General features: G+C 36.7%; 1 protein-coding gene across 2 annotated transcripts in view; it reads left to right on the top strand.

Moving 5' to 3' along the window:
- LOC106084001 (putative neural-cadherin 2) overlaps window positions 1–13,709 on the top strand; it is a 607,508-nt gene that overhangs the window by 151,275 nt on the left and 442,524 nt on the right. The window contains exon 1 of one of the 2 annotated variants that reach the window (XM_059365813.1): window positions 4,453–5,316. The exons of the other annotated variant lie outside the window; for it this stretch is intronic. The gene's annotated coding sequence lies outside the window, so the exon portion shown is untranslated. Of the gene's footprint in view, window positions 1–4,452; window positions 5,317–13,709 lie in introns of those variants that run through there. 2 annotated transcript variants of the gene reach the window in all.

The following is a 13,709-nucleotide window of genomic DNA, read 5'->3' as shown; positions in this document are numbered from 1 at the left end:
TTTAACTTTAATGTAAATTCATCTCTTATTTATCCACATTGCTTTCTTCTTCAGTAACACCAAAAGAGGAGAATTTTTGGTCTCTGTAAACTTTCAGTTATCCGTTTGCTCTTTTTTATTCATCTTTTGTCTTAATATTTTCAAAGCACTATATTTTAGGAAGAGAAGAGAACTAAATTATAATACATTTTATAATTATAAGAGAATTTTAATGTTACTCCGAAAATAATTGAGAAGTTTAAGCTCTCTTAAGCCCTGTTAAAATTTTAACTAAAGTCCTGAAGCAAATCTATCCCTGCTCGTGTTGTGGTAGACCATAGCTTTAATGGTTAAACTTACATTAAGAAAATATATTCCTATAGCCGAAACAGAACCGAATGCCGCAGAACAATATCGCCTTTTAAAGAAAGTTTATGCTGCAAAATACCCCCAAAAATCAATTACTCACAATCCGTTGCAAAATTTGGCGTCAAATAGTGATTTGGCCTCTAAAAGTTTGGCGATGAACATTCCGCTAAGGAACAGATGCAAACTTCTCACATATTAATGGATGCTTTTCTATTCAAGTTCAAACTCAATGATAAGGGAACTCCTTTTTATAGCCGAGTCTGAACGGCGTACCGCTGTGCGACTCTTCTTTAGAGAGAATTTTTTTCTAATGGTCTCACCAGGACTCGAACCCAGAAAATTGGTTATCAAATTTGTTTTCTAATCTCAAATACCTTTCATTTGAGCCACATATTGGCATGGTCGAAAATTTTTTCCCTTTGGGGATGTTTTCGGAAAGGGGTGATGCCCTAAATCCATGTTCCTACATTTGGATATCAAATCCGTATTCTACTCCCAAATACCTTTATTTGAGCCCCATATTGCGATGGTCACTAAAAAATTGATGTTTGTGGGGTATTTTGGGAAAGGGGTAGACCCCCAGAAAATTGGTCCCGAAAATGGCTATCAATTATTGCTCTACCCCCCAAAACCTTTCATTTAAGCTCCACATTGGCATGGTCGGTAAATATGTCCGATTTAGGGGTGTTTTGGGGATTAGGGTGGTCCCCCAAACACTAAGCCCGGAAAATATATCAGCAACGTGCTCTATTCTCATATATCTATATATCATTAATTTGAACCCCATACTGCCATTGGCTTCAAAAATGGATATCAAATTCGTTTTTAATCTCATTTGCTGCAAAAGTCAGCAAATATGTCCGGTTTGGGTTATTGGCCCTAAAAACTATAAATATTTAGTTCCACTCTCTTTACGACCCAAATTGTCTTGATGAGGAGATACGTCCTATTTGGGGGTTGTTGTGGTGGTGGGACGTCCTCCAGACAGTTGGTTCCTAACGTTGATATCAAATACGTGGTCTACTCCCAAATACCTTTAATTTGAGCCCCATATTTCCATAGTCGGCACACATGACCGGCTTGGGGGGTGTTTTGGGGAATGGGTGGTCACTCAGTGAGTTGGCCTTGAAAATATATATCGGATTCGTGGTTCACTCTAAAAACCCTCTTATTTGAGCCTAATATTGCAAAAATCAGAAAATACTTACTATTTGGGTGGTGTTGTGGGGGTGGGGTGGCCCCATAGACACTTTTCCCAAATATTGATATCAGATTCGTGCTTTACTCCCAAAGACCTTTCATTTGAGCCCAATATGGCTTTGCTCGTAAATTTGTCTGCTTTGGGGATGTTTTTGGGGTGAGGAGCCCCCCAAACACTTGGTCCTATATTTGGATATCAGATTCTAGTTCTACACTCAAATAACTTTTATTCAAACCCCATATGCTCATGGTCAGTAAATAAGTCCTGTTTGGGGGGTGTTTTGGGGAAGGGGTGAACCCCCAGAAACGTGGTCCCACGTTTGGATATCAGATTCGTATTCTACTCGCAAATACCTTTCATTTGAGTCCCATATTGCCATGATCGGTAAATATGTCCGATTTAGGGGTGTTTTGGGAGTTGGGTGGTGTTGCGGGGGGTGGGGTGGCTCCGTAGACACTTTTCCCGAATATTGATATCAAATTCGTGCTTTACTCCTAAAGACCTTTCATTTGAGCCCCATGTGGCTATGGTCTTAAATGTGTCCCTTTGGGAGAGGTTTTTGGGGAGAGGTGGCCCCCCCAGTCACTTGTCCCATAGTTGGATATCAAATTCTAATTGTACACTCAAATACCTTTTATTTAAACCCCATATTCCCATGGTCAGTAAATAAGTCCTGTTTGGGGGGAGTTTTGGGGAAGGGGTGGACCCCAGGAACGTGGTCCCACATTTGGATATCAGATTCGTATTCTACTCGCAAATACCTTTCATTTGAGTCCCATATTGCCGTGGTCGGTAAATATGTCCGGTTTAGGGGTGTTTTGGGGGTTGGGGTGGTCGCCCTAGCAGGGAGGGTCCGTTCCCCCTTCAGATATCAAAAATTGTAGTACCCAGTTTTCACCACGGGATCATTATGCACCATATGTGAAAATTTCAAGAAAATCGGCTCAGTCGTTCTGAGTCTATAAGGAATACACAAACATACAAACAAACAAACAAACAAACAAACAAACAAACAAACAAACAAACAAACAAACAAACAAACAAACAAACAAACAAACAAACAAACAAACAAACAAACAAACAAACAAACAAACAAACAAACAAACAAACAAACAAACAAACAAACAAACAAACAAACAAACAAACAAACAAACAAACAAACAAACAAACAAACAAACAAACAAACAAACAAACAAACAAACAAACAAACAAACAAACAAACAAGCAAACAAACATATATTTATATAAAAGATATTTTTCCTTTCAGACAAATAAACACAATCTGTAAGCATTTTAAGAAAATCGGTTCAGCCAATTTTGATTCTACAGAACAAACAAACCGAGTCCCAACTTTCGGCGACATCGGACAATAAATGCGCTTTTCATGGTCCCAAAGCCTAAAACCGAGAGATCGGTCTATATGGGAGCTGTATCCAAATCTTAACCAATCTGGACCAAATTGAAGAAGGACGTCGAGTGGTCTAACACAACTCACTGTCCTAAATTTCAGCAAAATCGGTTAATAAATATGGCTTTTATGGGCGTAAGACCCTAAATCGGCGGATCAGTCTATATGGCAGCTATATCCAAATCTGGAACGATCTGGACCAAATAGAAGAAAGATCTCGAAGGGTCTAACACAACTTACTGTCCCAAATTTCAACAAAATCGGTTAATAAATGTGTCGTTTATGGGCCTAAGACCCTTAATCGGCTGATCGGTCTATATGGGGGCTATATCAAGATGTAGTGCGACATAGCCCATCTTCTAACTTAACCGAGCCTATGGACAAAAACAGAATCTATGCAAAGTTTCAGCTCAGTATCTCTATGTTTAAAGACTGTAGAGTGATTTCAACAGACAGACGGACGGATATGGCTAGATCGTCTTAGATTTTTACCCTGATCAAGAATATATATATACTTTATAGGGTCGGAAATGACTATTTTGATGTGTTGCAAACCGAATGACAAAATGAATATACCCCCATCCTTCGGTGGTGGGTATAAAAATCTTTTTATTAGTTATTCAAATCTAAGGACTTTAAAATAACATTGCCACTTTACCTTTCTTAACCATGTTCCCTTCAAGTTTTATTAAATTTTTTTTAATTGGTTTTTTATTTCAACATCTTTAAATAACATTGCCACTATCTTTCTCTTTAGTATGTTTGCTTCTAATTTTATCCAGCTCATAATGGTGTTTTCTCTTTCTTTTCCCTCATTACATATCCTCTAATTTTTAATAAAAGCAAATGTGACAAGTTTTCATTTAGTTACTATGCTTTACATTTTATTCTCTTTCTTATTGTAACATTTCCACCCCTTCACTCTCTATCTCTCTCTTCAATAAGCAGTTTGCAAACATTATTGTCCTACTTCGGACTAACAACATAATGTAATCAAGCATTTGTAATACTGACCTACTACAACTATTGTATTTGTAACATGGGAGTTTACAGCGTTACACACCCTCACCATGTTGTGCTACTATGGCAGAATGTAACACACATTTCTCTTAACTTTACTTTAAGTGGCTATGGCAGAACACACATTTCTCTCTATCGAGTATACCCTCTCAAATGTCTCTTTCTATAAGAGAGAAATAACTTTTACCCTTTTGCCTTAACATTTGCCAAAGAGTTTGGCTTTGCAGTTCTTCAAATCCCCCCCCCCCCCACGACTGTTAAACGACCATCGCGTGGTTTTTCGTTTTGCGAGTATTTGCATCTTTTAAGGCGACAACGTGCAAATGCGTACTTGTGAGACTTGTGAGTTGAGTGTGTGGCTGTGGCTGTGTGTGTGTGTATATGTGAGTGCGTTTGGAAATGTTTGCGCTATCATTTGTGATAACATAAAATGCTCGTCTATCTGTTAGCCTTCAAACACAGCATCCTTAGTGTATTGAGCTGTATGTGAAGCATCAGTTTTACTTGAAACGTGTACGGATAAACGTGCGTCAAAACACTGTTTACGCGCGCCAATTTATTCACCCAGCTTTATGAGAGCGAACGAGCGAGTGAATGTGTGTATGTGTTCAAAGCATTTAACGTCGGTATTGCGGGCATACGGAAGTTTGTGTTGACGACGTTTATGAGTGACTGTGGATGCTGCAATTAAAACCACCCAAAAAAAAAAATGTTATAAAGAAACCAAAAGGAATAATAGAAAATTAAGAAAGAGAAATGGAAAAACAACAACAAAACAAAGGGGAATAACTAGCCAAGGGATAAAGGCAAGAAAACAAAAAGCCTAACCCACAAAAGCCAGTTTTTGAAAAGAAAAATATCAAAAAATCAGTAAAAAAAAATATAAAAAAAAACAAAAATTCGAAAATTTTAAATCGAAAATACTATTCTGAAAATAAAAATTTTAAAAATGAAAAATATTCATAGTTTCAATACTAACCTACCATACACCCCAGAAAATGTTTTAACAAGATAACAATTGGTTCACTATGCATTTATAATTAGAATGTGCTTGCAAAAAATAGTGAAACTGCATCAAGCCATTATTTGAAAATGGGTTAACCCCTTCTTGTATGTTATCAAGTGCAACATATGCATGTGAGTTCAAAGATAATTTATGCAAATTGTATGCATTGAATAAAAATTCACAATATGGAATAATCTACCATAAAAAAAAAATATAGATATGCAAATTTATTTGTGCAAATCAAGTGTTGTTGATTTAAATGTTTAAAAAAAAAAAATAAAATAAAATTGTGCCCAAAACTTGTGTGCAAAAAAAAAGTGTTTAATGGTTAAGGTAAATTTATTGAAATGAATATTTTAAATTAAATAAAAAATTTTTAATACCAAAATGCTTAAAGAAATATTATTTAAAATATTTTTAGAAAATTATATAAAAAATTAATAAAATTAAAAAAAAAAAAACAATTTTAGCTATTGTGGTTCGAATTTGAAGGATAATGAGAAAATAAATGAAATAAAATATCTATGTCAATAATTGAGATTCCATTGCAGGACATTGTCCGGCTTTAGACCATTGTATAATGCTTTCCATAAAAAGAATAGCATAGCAAAAAACCTTTGAAACTCAACAAAATTGTTTGTTGCTAGAAGCATTTGATTGGTTACCCGTATCGCAATTTCATTTTCGACCAAAAAATTTATAGAAATTTATAAAAATAAATAAAAAAAAAATAATATTAAAAATATGAAAATAATTAAAAAAAATTGGTGACTATTACAAGTTTTCGAATAAGCATTAAACAAAAAAAAAATGTAAAATGTTGTTTTGATTTATATACTCGTATACAGTTGAATCAGCTATGAGAATCTCTAAAACTTTTATTTTTAAAATCAAATGGGGCAAATGTGACAAAATATATTTTCAATAGGGAAAATTTTTGTACAATGCAATTTTCCATATAGCAACGCAACTTAATAAACTCATGAAGCCATTAAATTAAATAATCTTGGGAACCCACCACCATAGATTCTGCTAAAAATGTACACAAACTGAACTTTGCTGATATACTAAATTTCACTTTACATACCAAATTGCTGCCAAACCAGAAACAAATTATGCTTTTAGTTGCAGTCGAAGGCTTATCAGGAGATGAGTTTTTGTGGGCGATTTATCAGAATAAAAATTGATTTCGACAGACTAAACATGTATCACTTAGTGCAAAATATCACCCAAAGCGGACAACAATTGATGTTTCTAGGGGATTAAGAAGTCAAATCAGGGTATCGGTTTATATAGGAGCTATATTAGCTTAAACACCGCTTTGGACCATACTTTTCGTGATTGTTGGAAGTCGTAATAAATACAACGTGGAAAGTTTCATTCCAATCGGATGTAAATTGTGGCCTCTAGGTTCATATGGGAGTTATATCAGGCTATACGCCCATTCGGGCCATATTTGTCACGATTTTTTAAAGCCTTTAAAGAGCACTAAATGGAAAATTCCAGCCAAATCGTGAATATTTGCGTTATCTAAAGGCTGACGTTGTGAAATCAGGAGATTGGTTTACAATAGAACTATATCAGGTTATACACCGATTTGAGCAGCATTTGACATGGAATACCTACCAGAACACTACTTGCAAAAATTTAGCCCTATCGGATAATAATTGGGTTAATAAGTAGTCAAGTTGGAGGAACATTTATCCAAATCCGAATCAATACAGCCCATTTGCAATCCCAAACATAAATCAAGAAATCGGTTTTATTTCAGCTAATCGCCCAGGGATATTGAAAAGCTTAACACAGATCATTGTTTAAAGAAATCGGATAATAAATAAGATTTTTATGGCCAAAGAACTTAAATTGGGAGGTCGGTATTGACGAAAATATAGCCCGATCGAGGGCCATTGTGGCGCAGAGGTTTGCAAGTCCGCCTATGACCTCGAACAACTGGGTTCAAATCCCGGCCTGAACGTCACTAATGCTGGCTACATTTGTTAGGTATTCTGCCATGTTAAAATTTGTCTATCAAGTGGTGTCGCTTTGTGGCACGCCGTTCGGACTCAGCACAGAAACAAGTAAAAGCGTGCAAAGTTCAGCCGAGCTGAGTTCTGGGAACCCACCACCATGGATTCTGGTAAAAATTAATAAAAACTAAATTTAGTTGAAGGGCATAATTTTATTCTTCATACCACACTTCTGTCAAAGCAGCTTCTAGGAACCGAAAAACTATGATCGAGAGACCGATTTATGTGGGAGCTATATCAGTTTATAGACTGATTCGTATTTGGCACAGTTGTTGGAAGTCGTCAAAGAACACCGCATACAAAGTTTGCAGCCAAATCGGACAAAAATTGAGGCTTGTAAAGACTCATGAAGTCAAATCGGGAAATCGGTTCATATGGGAGCTACATCAGGTTATAGACCGATTTCAAACGTACTTAACTCTGTTATCGAAAGTCATAAAAAAACACCACCTACAAAATTTCAGCCAAATCGGACAAAAGTTGCGTCTTATAAAGGCTCAAGAAGTAAAATCGGGAAATCGGTTTATATGGGAGTTATATCAGGTTGTAACCCGAGTTGGACCGTGTTTGGCACTGTTGTTGGAAATCAAAACCGAACATCGCATGCAAAATTTTAACCAAATCGGACATAAATTGCGGCTTGTAAGATCTCAAGAAGTCAAATCGTGAGATCGGTGTTTATGGGAGCTAAACCAGGTTATGCACCGATTTAAACTGTTCTTGTCGAAAGTCATAACGGTACACTACATACGAATTTTCAGCCATATCGGACAAAAATTACGGCTTATAAGGGCTCAAGAAATCAAATCGGGAGATCAGTTTGTATGGGAGCTATATCAGTTTCTTGACCGATTCGGAGCGTACCCGACACAGTTGTCGAAAGTTATAAAAAAAACCCCATGGAAAATGTCTGCCAAATCGAACAAAAATTGCGGCTTCCAGGGGCTCAAGAACTCAAATCGGGACATTGGTTTATGTGGGAGCTATATCTGAATCTGAACCCATATGGCCTACTTGCAATCCCCAAGTTCGACCGCTATCGAGATTTCGACAGACGGAAGGACGGACATGGCTAGATCGACTCAGAACGTCGTGATGATCGAGAATATTTGTACTTTATGCGGTCTTAGATGAATATTTTGAGGTGTTACAATCGGAATGACTAGATTAGTATACCCCATCCTATGGTGGTGAATATAAAATTTTACTTTTATTTACTTTACATTTACATTTACATTTACTTTCTTTTAAGAAAATTGGGTTGCCCAAAAAGTAATTGCGGATTTACAAACAGAATGCCAGGCCACCGTAGCGCTGAGGTTAGCATGTCCGCCTATAACGCTGAACGCCTGGGTTCGAATCATGCCAAGACCATCAGAAGAAAACGGTGGTTTCCCCCTTCTAATGCTGGCATCATTTGTGAAGTACTTCGCCATGTAAAACTTCTCTCCAAAAAGGTGTCGCACTGCGTCACCCCGTTCGGACTCGGCTATAAAAAGGAGGCCCCTTATCATTGAGCTTAAAAACTTTAATCGGACATTCATTGATATGAGGAATGTATCCCCTGTTCTTAATGGAATATTCATGGGAAATAAAGTAGTAGTACAGCCCGATCTTGACCATATCCCGTACAAACTTCGAGGGGTTATATACAACTAATTGCGCCAAATTTCAGCAAAATCGGATAATAAATGCGGCTTTTATGGGCCCAAGACGAGAGATCGGTCTACATGGGGCCTATTTCAATATATAGTCCGATATAGGTCATCTTAGAACAGAACTTTTCTATGTAGGAAACCAGTAAGAAAAGGTAAAAGTCGGGCGAAGCCTACTATATAATACCCTACATCGCCTACAATACCTACTTCTTTTAATACATGGAACCTATGATGAAATATAAACAGACTTTAATTTTGCATTCCTATTGAAATATTGAAATATTGTACGATTTTCTTACAATAAGACCTCAATTGTGGCTACATCGGGCTTAAAACTCCATATCGAATGAAATATATATGTCGGAGGTATATCTAAATATGGACCGACTTTGATTAACAAGTATTGGGACTTTAAATAAAATTTTCTTTTGCTAAATTGTATAAAGATCGGACAATAGCTGTGGTTTCTACAACCTTAAAGGTCATATCGGATGAAAGATATATATCTTAATGTGGACCGATTTTGAAGAAATTTTCCATACATTTTTAGACGTCAAATAAAACACTTCTTGCCTGATTTTCTAAAGATCGGACCAAAATTGTGGCTTCTACAGCCCTAAAATTCCATATCGGATGAAAGATGTATATGAGAGCTACATCCAAATCTGAACCGACTTTTTCCAAAATCCTTGGCGTTTGTTTTTGGACTAAGAAAGAGAGTTATGTAAAATTTCATGACAATCGGACAACAAATGCGACCTGTACCTTGATCACAAGAATATACGGACAGACAGACGGACATAGCTAAAACGAATCAGAAAGTGAATCTAAGCCGATCGGTATACTTATGAATGGGTCTAGCTCTTCTCCTTCTTAGCGTTGCAAACAATTCCACAAAGTTATAATACCCCCTACCTCAGGGGTTGTGTAGAGTATAAACAGAATCTGTGAAAAGTTTCAGCTTAATATCTTTATTTTTGAAGATGGCAGCGTGATTTCAACAGATAGATGGACGGAAGAACAAACGGACGAATGGATAGTCGGGCAAGACTAGATCGATTAATAATGTCAAGACGATCAAGAATATTTTTCGAGCTATTACAAACGGAATGACTAGAATAGTTTACCCCCACCCTTCAGAGGTGGGTATAAAATATCCCCGGACTAATAAGTCCGGCCTTGAGGTCTGTAGTTAATATTTAAGGTATGAAGATTCTGAAGATGTTACTCAGCGATTTCGTCTGTGACTCCCACAATAAGTACGGATTTAGTCTAAATTCTTTATTTAAAATTTCAGCAAATTTTATTTTCCACCAATTAGCCTGCGTACCCAATGTGGTGTAGGGTCGGCTTTGCCTGATTTTAGCCCATTCTTCCTTGTTTTGATTTGTTGACATTGAAAATTTCACTCTCAGGGGAACAGCCACCACCCCAATAAGTTTTAATAAATTCGACGGCATTTTGAGCACACATTCCTCAGATTAACAGTTATGATATGGGTGCATACCGCACACCCACCATGGCATAGTACACCAATACCATGCCATGAATTCCGACGAATTTATTTTAATTTATTGGGGAGATAACATTCACTACAACAACAAACCAAAACAAGTAAGGAGGGGCTAAATTCCGGCAAAGCTGACTATTTCATCCAAAGCGGATAATAATTGCTCCCTCTAGCTGCTCAAGAAGTCAAGATACGAGATCGGTGTAAATGGGAGCTATATCAGGTTTTGAACCGATTTGAAATATAATGTCAAAGTAGTTGGAAGTCAAACCAAAACACGTCATACAAAATTTCAGCCAAATCGGAAGCTCAAGAAGTCAAGATCCAGAATCAGTATATGAGGCAGCTATTTTCAAACGTGGACCGATATAGTCCATTAACAATCCCAACCGACCTACAATAATGGGAGTTATTTGTGCAAATATTCAAGCGCCTAGCTTTATTCCTTAGAAAGTCAACGTGCTTTTGAAAGATGAACGGACGGACAGACAAAGGGATGGAAGAGGCTAAATCGACTTTAAATGTCAAAACGATCAAGAACATACTTTATTGGATCTCAGTTTATTATTTCTATGAGTTACAAACAGAATAATGAAAATAGTATACCCTCGTTCTGTAGTGGAGGGTATAAAAAAAATCTGCTGTTTGTAAACGGGTACAGACAAATCTTTAAAATTTTAATGGTTGTAGCTGAGACGTTAGCTACATAATGCTCAAAATTTTAAGAGCTTTGGTGGTTCGAGCTCCTCTTGACAAGCCCCTAAATCAAATCTTCCTTTGAGGTCCCATTTTAAAATTTTCAATTGTGAATGGAATGAAAACGAAAATTGTGAATTTTGCAGACAAAACTGTTCTCCAACAAGTTAAAAGGCATTAAGTTCGGCCGGGTAGAACTTTATATATCCAGCACCCCGGATATATATGTAAACCACCTTTTGTCATAATACGGTGAAAAATGCATAATTTATGCCCCCATAGCAGGTATACCGAAATATGGTCCGATTTGAAACAAATTTAGCACCGACATTGAGTGGTCTAGTAAATACCAGCTATTGTTCAATTTTGTAGAACAAAAAGTTTATTTTTTTTTGAAGATATATTCAAATATAGACCGATCTGAAGCATATACGACACGGATGTCGTAAAGCCTAATATAGGTCACTGTGTCAAATTTCAGCAAAATCGGATTATAAGAGAGATCGGTCTATATGGCAGCTATATCTAAAACTGAACCGATCGGTGCCAAATTCAAGAGGGATGTCGAAAGATCAAACGCAACTCACTGTCCGCAATTTCTGAGACATTGCGCCTTTTATGGGCCCAAAACCTTAAAGTGAGAGTTCAGTCGATATGGCAGCTTTTTCCAAATCTAGACCGATCTAGGCCAAATTGAAGAAGAATGTCTAGGGGCCTCACACAACTCATCGTCCCAAATTTCAGCAAAATCGGATAATAATATGGCTTTTATGGGGCTAAGACCCTAAATCGAGAGATCGGTCTATATGGCAGCTATATCCAAATCTGGACCGATCTGGACCAAATTGAAGAAAAATGTCAAAGGGCCTAACACAACTCACTGTCCCAAATTTCCTCGACATCAGACAATAAATGCGCCTTTTTTGGGCCCAAGGCCTTAAATCAAGATATCGTTCTATATGGGAGCTATATCCAAATCCAAACCGATCTGAGCAAAATGGAAGAACAATGTCGAAGGGACCTAACACAACTCACTGTCCAAATTTCCTCGACATCAGACAATAAATGCGCCTTTTTTAGGCCCAAGACCTTAAATCGAGAGATCGGTCTATATGGCAGCTATATCCAAATCTGGACCGATCTAGGCCAAATTGAAGAAGAATGTCGAAGGGTCTAACATCACTCACTGTTCCAAATTTCCTCGACATCAGACAATAAATGCGCCATTTATGGGCCCAAAACCCTAAATCGTGAGATCGGTCTATATGGTAGCTATATCCAAATCTGGACCAATCTGTTCCAAATTGAAAAATAATGTCGAAGGGCCTAACACAACTCATTGTCCCAAATTTCAGTGAAATCGTATAATAAATGTGGCTTTTATGGGCCTAAAACCCTAAATCGGCGGATCGGTCTATATGGGGGCTATATCAAGATATAGTCCGATATAGCCCATCTTCGAACTTAACTTGCTTAGGGACAAAAAAAAGAATCTGTGCAAAGTTTCAGCTCAATATCTCCATTTTTAAAGGCTGTAGCGTGATTTCAACAGACAGAAAGACAGACGGACGGACATGTCTAGATCGTCTTAGATTTTTTCGCTGATTAAGAATATATATACTTTATAGGGTCGGAAATGTATATTTCGATGTCTTGCAAACGGAATGTCAGAACGAATATACCCCCATCCTTCAGTGGTGGGTATAAAAAGTTTGCGTACCATGGGTCGAATACTTTATGGGCAATACTCATACGGCACAATGTACCACAATAAGTTAATCCATAGAGTTTTCGTTGTTTACAATGCACAAACATTAATACCAGATATATAAATAAAATTTGTAGATGATATACCCCAATGATTAGTACATTCAGTTGATTTATCAACAAACATTTGTAGATCGAAAATAGTTCTAAACTACACCAACACTACTACATTGAGTTAATTTAATAAAATTTAATTTTTATCAATCGACAACCTTTTTTTCATTAGAGCTCACATTAATTTATAACTCTTTGGCAATGTTTAATGTGATTAAAATTACTGCTACATGTGGAGAGAATCTGTAAAAAAACGCCGCCATTAAAATTCATTTCAATTCGTTATTAATAAAATTCAATGCTTTTGAATAATTGAATAGATGAATGAAATTGAAATTTTACTCGTATAGCCTTGGCAAAGATCGACAAGATACTATAACACGTTTCCACCACAAATACCAGCAACTGAAAACTCTAGCCACTTTTGCACTCAGCAATTTTCTACATTTTCCCTTTGGTGTCTAATTCAAGTTGGCTGCTCTACCAAAAACAAAAAAACTGAAAATGTTTAAACCCCCCCTTAGAACGTGACTAATTTTAAATAGGCTGTTGTTGGATGGCTGTGAGTGCGGGTGAATGTGTTTTTGGTGCCGGTTCACCAAATGCTTTGGGAAAATTTTCCTTTAATGTTATTAACTTATTTTTAATGGTAGTTTTCTGTTTTCTTAAATAGTCCCTAAATAACCATTTTGAAATTTCTATACATAGCCCCAAAATGGTAATGGCCAAAGTTTGGTTAATATCTTTGTTTCATTCGGTATTTACCCTGAGAACAGGCGATTGTTAAATGTATTTTAATAAATTTTATTTGGTCTTTAAAAGTAAATAGGAAAACTTCGTTTCTATTGACTTTGAGAGCATTCCTAGGAAAATGACTATTGTAAATCTACACTTTGGCAACGGGATAGGATAACCCAAAGGCGAACGGTGGCAGAAAGAACTAAAGGAAATCAAATGCTTTATTGACTTTATTTCTATAAATAAAGAGAATAACTAAGTGGCTTGATAAAGAAC

This window comes from Stomoxys calcitrans, chromosome 3, assembly GCF_963082655.1.
Source record: "Stomoxys calcitrans chromosome 3, idStoCalc2.1, whole genome shotgun sequence".
Lineage (NCBI taxonomy): Eukaryota > Metazoa > Arthropoda > Insecta > Diptera > Muscidae > Stomoxys > Stomoxys calcitrans.
This window is presented reverse-complemented; position numbering and strand designations above follow the sequence as displayed.